General features: G+C 36.1%; 1 protein-coding gene and 1 pseudogene across 2 annotated transcripts in view; both read right to left on the bottom strand.

Annotated features, from left to right (window-relative positions):
* The window catches only part of RSF1 (remodeling and spacing factor 1), a 149,028-nt gene that overhangs the window by 40,844 nt on the left and 95,769 nt on the right, over positions 1-12,415 (bottom strand). The gene's annotated exons all lie outside the window — the stretch shown is intronic.
* LOC109554296 (ubiquitin-conjugating enzyme E2 N-like) lies at positions 4,395-12,409 on the bottom strand (annotated as a pseudogene).

Here is a 12,415-nt window from a genome sequence, read left to right as displayed (position 1 = left end):
CATTTAATATATATTGGGCTTATCATCTATTCAGTGATAAGGAATAACTAATCTCTGATGCTCTAATTTCTTTATAATTCTCTTCTTGTAAGACAAGACTTGAGAAATTTTAAAACATCATAGTGATTTCAGATTCTGCTCTAATGTTATATACTTATAGTGAGTATAAATTAACATAAACACTGTAAAGAGCAAGTTGGAAATACCTACTCTAAAGCCTGAAGAAATATACTCTATAGTTTAGCAATTCTACTCAAAGAAAATAAACTTACATAAAACTAAACAGAAATATGTACATGATTATTTGCTGTTGCACTGATATAAAAGAGAAAAATGAGAAATAATATCTCTCAAACAGAAAAATGAATAATCACTACAGAGCAAACAAAAGAAATGAATTTATAAAGATCAATATGGGTAAATCTCAAAAACAGAAAGATGAGTGAAATAGCAATACGCTAAAGGACAGGTTGTATGATAGCACTTGTAGAGGTTCTGAAATGCAAATTCACATGATTCACAGGACTGCAGCACTGCTTAGAAAATAAGCGTAGGGGGAACGGAATGGAAAATGAAGTGAAAGGACAATGTTTAACTGTTCTATAAGATTTTAAAAATTAAAAGCAAATTTTGGTAATATTTAAGTATTTCATACTATCATGTGTTTATTTAAAATATTTCATTAAAAATTAAGATTATGAGTCAGATAAAACTTAAATGCTCTCTTGCTCTTTACATATTGGCCAGCTATGAGACCTTGGGATAATTATCTTAATCTAAGTTTCTTTGGATTCTTTAAAACGGAAGTCAGAATACCTAATTCAAGGAACTGCTGTGAGGGTTTTTTAAAAAATGAAGCCTGAAAACCACTTTACACAGTATGGTTTGGGAGTTTTTATGATGACAATAATACATTATTTGGCTCCTTCTTGCCACAATCTTTAGTCACATCCGAAAATTCCCTTAAGCAATCATCATTTTTAACCAGTCAACATTGCCTAGAAGGTCATTTCTATTTTTACCTCCTCATTCGTATTTTCCCATTTTGAAAAATAATTAAAATGTCAAATAACTAACTCCTAGTGTTGTTAATGATTATAGAAGGGTGCACTCAATGTTGGCATTGCTATTGATACTTATTATTATATATGTTATTGGGAAAATCTTAACATCCTTCAAGCTCAAATGCTACTCCATTTTAGTTTTACCTGAGTGTTTCCCCAACAAAGAATTAACTACTGTATCTTCTGCATTTGTGTCTTGCTTTATATAGGCTTTTACAGCATTACTTATTACCCAGAATTACAACTGTTGGTTTATAAATCTCTGCCTTACTAGTGTAAGAATACTACTCTGAGAAGAATCATGGGTTATTACTTGCAGTAAGACACTCAAAAACCTCCTGAATGTATTGAACACAACTGAAACGGCAACAAATTCTAGACTAAATGTTGATAAATTATATCAAAACACTTTAAGATGTAACCTTTATAAACAGAAAGTCTTTAAGGTAGATTATAGGATAATATTTAATTTCAAATCCTTCAAAGTTTATCTGACCAACTTACACAGTGAGATTTGGGAAGAACATTTCAGTTCACTTCAGTTCAGTCGCTCAGTCGTGTCCGACTCTTTGCGACCCCATGAATTGCAGCATGCCAGGCCTCCCTGTCCATCACCAACTCCCGGAGTTCACCCAAACTCACATCCATCGAGTTGGTGATGCCATCCAGCCATCTCATCCTCTGTCGTCCCCTTCTCCTCCTGCCCCCAATCCCTCCCAGCATCAGAGTCCTTTCCAATGAGTCAACTCTTTGCATGAGGTTGCCGAAGTACTGGAGTTTCAGTTTCAGCATCATTCCTTCCAAAGAACACCCAGGGCTGATCTCCTTTAGAATGGGCTGGTTGGATCTCCTTGCAGTCCAAGGGACTCTCAAGAGTCTTCTCCAACACCACAGTTCCAAAGTATCAATTCTTCAGTGCTTAGCTTTCTTCACAGTCCAACTCTCACATTCATACATGACCACTGGAAAAACCATAGCCTTGACCAGACGGACCTTTGTTGGCAAAGTAATGTCTCTGCTTTTCAATATGCTATCCAGGTTGGTCATAACTTTCCTTCCAAGGAGTAAGCATCTTTTAATTTCAAGGCTGTAATCACCATCTGCAGTGATTTTGGAGCCCAGAAAAATAAAGTCTGACACTGTTTCCCCATCTATTTCCCATGAAGTGATGGGACCGGATGCCATGATCTTCATTTTCTGAATGTTGAGCTTTAAGCCAACTTTTTCTCTCTCCTCTTTCACTTTCATCAAGAGGCTTTTTAGTTCCTCTTTACTTTGTGCCATAAGGGTGGTGTCATCTGCATATCTGAGATGATTGATATTTCTCCTGGCAATCTTGATTCCAGCTTGTGCTTCTTCCAGCACAGCGTTTCTCATGATGTACTCTGCATATAAGTTAAATAAGCAGGGTGACAATATACAGCCTTGATGTACTCCTTTTCCTATTTGGAGCCAGTCTTGTTCTATGTCCAGTTCTAACTGTTGCTTCCTGACCTGCATATAGGTTTCTGAAGAGGCAGGTCAGGTGGTCTGGTATGCCCATCTCTTTCAGAATTTTCCACAGTTTATTGTGATCCACACAGTCAAAGGCTTTCGTATAGTCAATAAAGCAGGAATAGATGTTTTTCTGGAACTCTCTTGCTTTTTCCATGATTCAGCGGATGTTCGCATTTCGATCTCTGGTTCCTCTGCCTTTTCTAAAACCAGCTTGAACATCTGGAAGTTCACGGTTCACGTATTGCTGAAGCCTGACTTGGAGAATTTTAGCATTACTTTACTAGCATGTGAGATGTGTGCAATTGTGCAGTAGTTTGAGCATTCTTTGGTATTGCCTTTCTTTGGGATTGGAATTACTCTAGGAGGTGGATCCAAATAAATAATGCTGTGATTTATGTCAAAAAGTGTCCTGCCTATTTTTTTTCCCCTACGAGTTCTATATTACCTGGTCTTACATTTAGGTCTTTAATCCATTTTGATATTATTTTCCTGTATGGTGTTAAGGAGTGTTGTAATTTCATTCTTTTTCACATAGGTGTTCAGTTTTTCCAGCTCTACTCGTTGAAGACACTGTCTTTTCACCATTGTCTATTCTCGCCTCCTTTTTTGTAGATTAATTGGCCACAGGTGCGTGGGCTTATTTCTGGGTTTTCTATCCTTTCCCTCTGATCTATATTTCTGTTTTTGTGCCAGGACCACACTACTTTTCTGACTGCAGCTTTATAGGATAGTCTGACATCAGGGAGCCTGATACCCCCAGATCCATTAGGCAAAGACTGCTTTGTCTACTTGAGGTCTTTTATGTTTCCAGACAAATTTTAAAAAAATTTTTGTTCTAGGTGTTACAAATGCCATTGGTAATTTGACAGCGAGATTGCCTTGGGCAGTAGAGTTATTTTGGGTAGTATAGTCATTTTGACAATATCAATTCTTCCAGTCCAAGAACACAGTGTAATATATCCTTCCATCTGTTTTGTATCATCTTTGATTACTGTCATAAGTGTCTTATAGTTTTCAGTTTTTGCCTTCTTAGGTAGATTTATTTCTACCTAAGATATAAAGCATTTTCTTTTTTATCCAATGGTAAAGGAGATTCTTTCCTTCATTTCTCTTTCTGATCTGGTTAGTGTACAGAAATGCAACAGATTTCTGTGTATTCACTAATGAGCTGCAGTAGTTTCCTGGGCTCAAAATATTGAAATTATCATTTGATATATTACTACTATGCATCAAATGGACAAATAAGAGCTGTCCTCACAGTTCTGTGTCAGTCACTCAGTCATGTCTGACTCTTTGTGACCCCATGGACTGTAGCCTGCCAGGCTCCTCTGTCCATGGAATTCTCCAGGCAAGAATTCTGGAGTGGGTTGCTCTGCCCTTCTCCAGGGGATCTTCCTGATCCAGAGATCAAACCCAGGTCTCCTGCATTGCAGGCATATTCTTTACTGTCTGAGCCACCAGGGAACTATCATTTTATTCCATGTTAAAGGGATACAAATTGGTGCCAATCCTTCTGTAACTTATTTAAAAATTACATGGTAGATATCTGACAAAGGCATCAAGAAATTTTTTTAATTAAGTATAACAAAATAAAGCCAGAGAAAACAAATGAACCATTTAATAAATTATTAGAAGGCAAACAACAAATAGAACCCTGTTAGCATCCCAAGAGGCACACACAAGCCTTTGCCCAATAGTAATACCCTAACAATTATAACTATTACCCCATTTTACATTATATTAATCACTTCCTTATTTTGATTTATAGTTTAGTTTTACCTGTTTATTATTTTCTTTTTTAGGTCTCTTTAATCTACTCTTGCTCTTCCATCCTTTTTTTTTTTTTTTTCAATTTATTTGAGTCAGCAAATCCAGCAATGTGATGGTGATGCAAATCTGTAATACCTGGACTTTACTGAGTGCATTCCCATATGCCTTTGTTCTTTTTCTCCTGTAAATCACCACTTTAATCTACAGCCTTCAGCAGATTCACGTTTACCACAGAATACCACATAATTTCTGTGGTAAAAGTACTTTGGTGGTGGTATGTTCTTTATCAAGAGGCATTACTGTTTAATCATCCTTTTGTGTTGTTAAAGAGATGTTACTGCTCAATAAATAAAACCTTTCCTTATTAGGACTTTGGTGGTGGTATGTTCTTTATCAAGAGGCATTACTGTTTAATCATCCTTTTGTGTTGTTAAAGAGATGTTACTGCTCAATAAATAAAACCTTTCCTTATTAGGGAATGCAAAATGATGATATTCCCATTCTGTCAATCTTTCATCAATAATTATAAATTATATAAAAATAAGCTTTGCTAATGTATTGTTTTGTTTTACAGTGGTATAGTTCATACTGAAAAATAGCAGGATGAAAGCTCAATTCTTTCTGCTTAACAGTTTTCAAATTAATAATTTGGTCCCCACTGGTATCTTTCAAATTTTTCTATTAGTATCATGGTGGAATTTGTATCAAGATTTAAGACTTATTCAATGGGGCTTCCCTGGTGGCTCAGTGATAATGAGTCCCTTTGCCTGCCACTGTAGGAGGCACAGGTTCGACCCCTGGTTGGAAGATCCCATATACTGCAGAGCAACTAAGCCTGTGCATCACAACTATTGAGCCCATGCTCTGCAACAAGAGAAGCCACCACAATGAAAAGCCTGTGCACTGCAACTAGAGAGTAGCCCCCTACTCTCTCCAAGTAAAGAATGCCCATGCAGCAACAAAGACCCAGGACAGGCAAAAATAAATCAAGTTATATGTGTGTGTGTGTGTGTGTGTGTGTGTGTGTGTGTGTGTGTGTATATATATAAAAGATATATTCTTCAATGTGTTTTAATCCACTACAGCTATTATCCTTATGATGCTTGTCCCATCTTAGACAGTGGAAACCTCTTTAAGTTGACTCTTGAGGTTTTTCTGGTGTGATTTTGATGAGTCTTTACTACTTGGAATGACAGGATGTTTCTTGGCTCACGATACCCCAGAACTGGAATAAGCCACTTTTCCAAGAAGCCTTGATTTACTTTAATGGGAAATTGTACTTCAAGACCACAATCTGGGTGCTAAGGATGCTCACCGCTACTGGGTTGGCCATTGTTTCTAGGTCTTTTCAATAGACAGAGCTAGAAAATAATAAAAATAATCCTTGAGTTTCATAACAACATTTCCTTAACTTTCTGTCTTACATCTTATTTCTTTTTCCCACACTGAGAATCTTGGTTTTCAAGAATATCACAAATGATACAATTAGAATATCAATTACATTTCACACATATTATGCAACTTTTCAGAATAATGCCACCACCACACCAAAGTAATTTAATGGAAAGTCCACAAGTTTTTGTATGTTCTCTTCCCATTTTTTCTCCATTTATTTTGTCTTATAGCTCCACTGTTAAAACACAAAGTTATTAAAGACTATATGTTCTTTGCTCTATCTGTCATTTAGATTTAGTTACATGTAGTGAAGTGAAAGTTGCTCAGTGGTGTCCAACTCTTTGTGACCCCATGGACTATACAGTCCATGGAATTCTCTAGGCCAGAATACTGGAGTGAGTAGCCGTTCTCTTCTCCAGGGGATCTTCCCAAGCTACCAAATTAATGCTCACCCAACATTCTTTTTCAAATCTTTATTATGAAATAGTTTTAGACATACAGATATCTTACAAAAATAGTTCAAGGACACCATCACCTTGTTTCCCATAAGTTAACAACTTGTGCCCTCATAGCACAGTTCTCAAAACCAGGAAATTAACATTAGTAAAACACTATTAAACAGATTTGATTAAATTTCACCAGATCCCCCCATCCCCTGCCAGGTCCATTCTGTTTTGAGGATACATGTCTCATTTTGTTCTTGGATTTCTTTCAGTTCAGTTCAGTCGCTCAGTCATGTCTGACTCTTTGTGATCCCATGAAGTGCAGCACGCCAGGCCTCCCTGTCCATCACCATTTCCCGGAGTTCACTCAGACTCATGTCCATCGAGTCAGTGATGCCATCCAGCCATCTCATCCTCTGTCGTCCCCTTCTTCTCCTGCCCCCAATCCCTCCCAGCATCAGAGTCTTTTCCAATGAGTCAACTCTTCGCATGATGTGGCCAAAGTATTGGAGTTTCAGCTTTAGCATCATTCCCTCCAAAGAAATCCCAGGGCTGATCTCCTTCAGAATGGACTGGTTGGATTTCCTTGCAGTCCAAGGGACTTGAAAGAGTCTTCTCCAACCACAGTTCAAAAATTTCTATTTCTCTCATTCATTCCACACTGCAGGAAAGTGTAGTCCCTGCCATGTAGAAGGAATTGATATTCACCTGCAGAGAAAAGTGATCCCTTCTCCATGTATTTATTTACTCAATCATGAACTTACAGAAATGCAAAGTCATAGATTTAAAATCTATCGCTGCATAAATCTGTGGCTAAAACAGTTCTGCTTTCACCACTCCTTCCAGTCGGCACTGGGTCCTCCTGAGCCCAGATTATTTTCTGAGTATATCCTTAATTTCTAGCATTCCAAAATATTCTAGCTTATCTTGCATTTTTCTTGCCCATCCCCTAAAGCAATTGTCTCTGTGGGGCACTAGTTCCTTTTAGTAGAAAATGATATTTTGAAATGAAAATCTAGAGGCTAAGAGTGCTCACTGTTACTGGGTTATCACTGTTCTCAGATTCCTCTCATGAACAGAGGTAGGAAATATATGTGTGTGTGTATATATATATATATATATATATATATATATGTTAAGCCATACAAATGAATGTATTTATATTTATTACCATATTACCCACCACTGAGGTTTTGTTAGTCTTTTTGGCTATCTGAAGCTCATTCACTAGAAGATTCCTATAAAAAGACTCATAGAAAATAGATCTTAGATATTGATAGCAGTTTACATGCAGTCTCTATCTAGAAGTCATTTTGGCTAGACATAAAATCCCTGGTTCACATTTTTTCCCTTATATGTTATGGTATTTTCTTTTGGCATAAGGCATTGCTTTCAAATATAGCGATGGCAGTCTGATATTCTTTTCTCTAAAAGTTACCTGGTCTTTCTGTCAAGATGGCCAAAGTACTTTCTTCAAAGCCGAAGGGTTTTACTAGAATATGTCTTCATGCTGGTTTTTCTGGGTTGATTTTCCAAGGTCTTTAGTGTCTTTAAAACATGCAGTCTTACATTCTTTTTTTTATTTCAAGAAGTTATGGGAGGGGACATGGGTAAACCTATGGTTGATTCACAGCAGTCTGATATTGATGTCTGGTAGAAACAATGTTTGGTATTTGGTAGAAATCAAAGCAATACTGTAAATCAATTAACTTTCAATTAAAAATAAAGAAATTAAAAAAAGAAGTTATGTTAAGCATAGTCTTTAGAATTTCTGTCTGTTTCCTTGCTTTGGTTTCCTTTTTTATGGACCTCTGTAGGATTTTTATTACGTATCTTCAACTCTTTATCTCTTTTTCTCCAATCTTCATCGACTTGCTTTTGTTTTTATTTTTAAAAACACACAACATCCCATCTGCTGTTTTTTTTTTTTTTTTCAGAATAACAAAAAATATTGTACTAAAACCTAAGATTTACAGAAATTTTCAGATAAGCCATACAAAATGGTCACGAGCTTTTTCTTGAAGGGAAGATTCTACACCCGACAGCAAAGTCACAATTTTATTAGTGAGGGCTGTGATGTCTGTTTAATGTCTGTTTGGTTCAAACAATCAAGCTTGTCCATCTACAGCATCTAAATAAAGTTAGACTTGGCTAGAGAGCATATTCTAAAGAAATGGTTAATAGGATTGAAGTAAGCCAGAAAGAAAAACACCAATACAGTATACTAACACATATATATGGAATTTAGAAAGATGGTAACAATAACCCTGTATATGAGACAGCAAAAGAGACAATGATGTATAGAACAGTCTTATGGACTCTGTGGGAGAGGGAGAGGGTGGGAAGATTTGGGAGAATGGCATTGAAACATGTATACTATCATGAATGAGGCGAGTTGCCAGTCCAGGTTCGATGTGCGATGCTGGACGCTTGGGGCTGGTGCGCTGGGAAGACCCAGGGGGATGGTGTGGGGAGGGGGGGAGGGAGGGGGGTGCGGGGTGGGGGGCACGTGTGTACCTGTGGTGGATTCATTTCAATGTTTGGCAGAGCCAATACAATGTTGTGGAGTTTAAAAATAAAATAAAATGAAAAAAAAAAAAAAGAAATGGTTAGCTGCTTTTAACCAATGCACTTAGATCACCATAAAAAAGGGAAAAGGAGCCCATAAAATTAAAATAAAACTACCTCCCCCCACCCCTCCACCTCCAAAACAAACTAAAATAAAATGCAAAAAACACCCACACCCCTGCAGCTAACCTTGACAACTACCTTCATTCACAGTGCTTTATACTTAAACCATGATGGGGAAATGAATAACAGCAGAGAGAGGCCACCGCTTTTAAATGTTTTGCAACAATCCAGACAATACTTCTGGCCTCTGCTCATGCTTTACAACAGTGAATCAGGACAAGATATAGATTTGCTAATGTGCATTTAATCACCAAAGATTTGAAGATGCCTGGGTTTTCATTCTGTAGTTTCTAAGACTGTGTCCATTAAATGCAAACAAAAAAGGAAGAAGTCTTGGCAGAACAGAAGTGATACACACTTGACAATCGAATCAATTTAAATTATTATTCATGGCATATAGCCTGGTCCATGCTCTAGCTGTTTCTAGGGCTTGGGCTTCGTTGGTCTTCCACTGCTCTGCTACATCATTTGCTAATGGATCATCTGGAATGGGAGCACTTAACAAAGCCTAGATCGATAGCAGAACTGTGCAAATCTGCAGTGACGGGGACCACTTATCTTTCAAAATATCTAAACATATTCTTCCCAACTTGTCTACATTAGGATGATAAATTTTGGTCATGAAATGTACTTTAAGGGCTGCCATTGGGTATTCTGGAAGGAATAGTTCAAGCTTAAAAACTCCTCCCTCAAAGGGGGAATCCTGAGGGCTGGCAATGACCACATGAAAATAACGGGCGTTGCTCTCATCTGGTTTTGCTTTAACGCCGGGAACTGGTTCTGCCAGCAAACGCTGGGTTTCCTTAATAATCCTGTGGGGCAGCCCGGCCATCTTGTCAGATCCTAAGTTCGGCCTCTGGTCTGGTATCCAGCTCTACTCCCCTCACGCATGGGTCATCTGCTGTTTTTTAAGGGCACTAATTCTTGTGTTTGTTGACTCAGATATTATTTACAGATTTTTTTTTTTAAATCGTTAACTCTGCCACCTATTCATTTAGAGTTTTCATATGTTTAGTAAGAACATCTTTTGGTTAAGTTTTCATTTCTGCAGTGATGTTAATATGCTTCTTATTTTCTTTCATTATTATAATTCTATGGGATTTGGTCCTGATCTTTTTTAGTTACTCATTTTTATGTCAAGTAGATAGTTTTCCTAATTTTACTGCTATCAAGCTCTGCATTTTTCATATTAAAAATTAAAGTGATTTACTTTATGAGATTATATAACTCTAGACCTCTCCTATACTTTCATTTGAATCTTTTTTCTTTTCTTTTTTTAAACTTGTCTCTACTGTCCCTGTTCTATTTAATTTAGATCCTATTCCCAGCAGACTGCAGGAAGCTCTGTGTGGACTTTAGTTCTGGAAGGGATCTTCGGCTGGAGATCCCTTGAGAAGTCATAACACCCAGAGTACCCAAGTTCTGTTAAGATCTTAGTTTCAGATACTACAGTAATGCTATCAATATGTTCCTATTATAGGGGAATCTGTAGACAGTCAAAAACCATGCCATTGACACTTTCCAAAAATTATGAATGACAACTTAAATTTTCATCTGCTGATTCTAGTCATAACAAATTTAATCAGAAAAGAAAATTTTAACAGTTTCTCTAACCACGAAAGGGTTTTCTTTTCTTCTTCCTTTCCTCTTTGCTTTCTAAAGGAGGTGATCATTTCACAACAAATACAAATGTCAAATCATCATGTTGTATGCCTGAAATGAATCTAAAGTTGTACGTCAATTATACTTCAATTTTAAAAAACCTGAAAATTCAAAAGTGGGTTTAGACTACTTTAAAAATTATTAAGTTTTACTGATATAGGTCACAAACTGAATTTTAGGATATAGAAAAGAATTTGCCAAATGAGAAATACAGCTCATGATTAAAACCACCAAAGATATTTGAAATCATATAATCACTAATAAAAGGAGAATAATCAGGATTTTTGCTAAAAGAAATATTGGTATGTACAAACATTATACCCTACATTAAAAGGCAAAATTACTTGGTTTTACGCAATGCTTGCAGCTAGGGGATGAATGATTAGTTTCCTCAAAGCAGCAAACAAGGTAAGAACATACTATTTTCAGGTTCTAATCGAAACAGTAAAGGAAAACTAAAAGTAGAGGAAGAAAGGACAATAAAGAGAGCAAATTCTGTACCCTGTCATTAAAAGGCACATTATCAAGAAAAAGTATTAACCAAACGATGTTAGATAAAACTTCAACTGGTTTCTCTGCTTCTAGAAAAGTTAGGATTTGCTTCTGATCTTCTGAAAAGGTTAGGATTTGATCTGCTCAGTTAACCATATTAAAAAAGTCAATCAGGAAATCAAGCTTAATAACTATCATAGTTATTAATAATTATCATAGACTTAAGAATTTGCTAAGGGTGACCCAAAACAAAAAAAGAAAACCAATCCACACCACACACACACAAAATCTATTTAAAAATTGGCTTACTTAAAAAAGGACTTAAATATTTCCCAAACAACACATACTAATAAGAACATGAAAAAGTCTTCAACATCATTGGTCATTTTGAAAATGCAAATCAAAACCCATAAATACCACTTCACATCATTAGAATGTCTATTATTTAAAAAAAAATAACAAGTGATTTGTAGGATGTGAAAAAATTGGAACCCTTATGCAGAACTGATAGGAATGTAAAATGGTGCAGCAGTTGTAGAAAACGATATGGCAAATCCTCAAAAAATTAAAAACAGAACCATCATCTGATCCAAAAATTCTACTCCAGGGATATACCCAAAAGAAGTACAAGCAGATATTTGTACATCGACTTTCATAGCAACATTAATTATAAAAGACAAAGGTAGAAGAAACCTTAGTGTCCAGTGACAGATGAATAGATAAAATGTGGTAGACACACACAAGAGAATATCAGCATTAAAAAAGAAAAATTCTGATACATGCTACAATATGGAGGAATACTGAAGACATTAAGCTCAGTGAAATAAGGCAATTACAAACGGACAAATATTGCATGATTTCTCTGAAGTGAGGTTCCTAGAGTTAGTCAAATTCATAGTCAGAAAGTAGAATGATGGATGCCTGTGGCTAAGGGGAGGGGGAAAAGGGTAATTAGTGTTTAATGGGTACAGAGTTTCAGTTGGAGGATATAAGTCTGGAGATGAATGGAGGTGACAGATGCACAATACAAATGAACTTGATGCCACAGAACTGTACACTTAAAAATGGTTAAAATGATAAAATTTTATGTTATGTGTATTTTACCACAATAATTTTTTAAAAGTTCACTAATATTCTCTGTATTCTTAAATTAGTAAAAGATAGCATGTTTTGATGACTGGAACACTTTTATGTAAATTTTTTAAATGTTCAGTATAAAAGACCAAAGTACTCAATAGTTTTTTGCCTCTTTTTCATTAAATGATAGAAAAATCTATTTCCTTTAACAGGAAGAGTTAAAACTCTTCAAACTGAGGGAAATTCAACTGATGTAGGTGGGAAGAAGAGTGGAAAAGAGAAGAAATTACAAAACAAAGAAAAACAAAACACACAAAAAAAAAC

Source organism: Bos indicus, chromosome 29 (assembly GCF_029378745.1).
Source record: "Bos indicus isolate NIAB-ARS_2022 breed Sahiwal x Tharparkar chromosome 29, NIAB-ARS_B.indTharparkar_mat_pri_1.0, whole genome shotgun sequence".
NCBI lineage: Eukaryota > Metazoa > Chordata > Mammalia > Artiodactyla > Bovidae > Bos > Bos indicus.
This window is presented reverse-complemented; position numbering and strand designations above follow the sequence as displayed.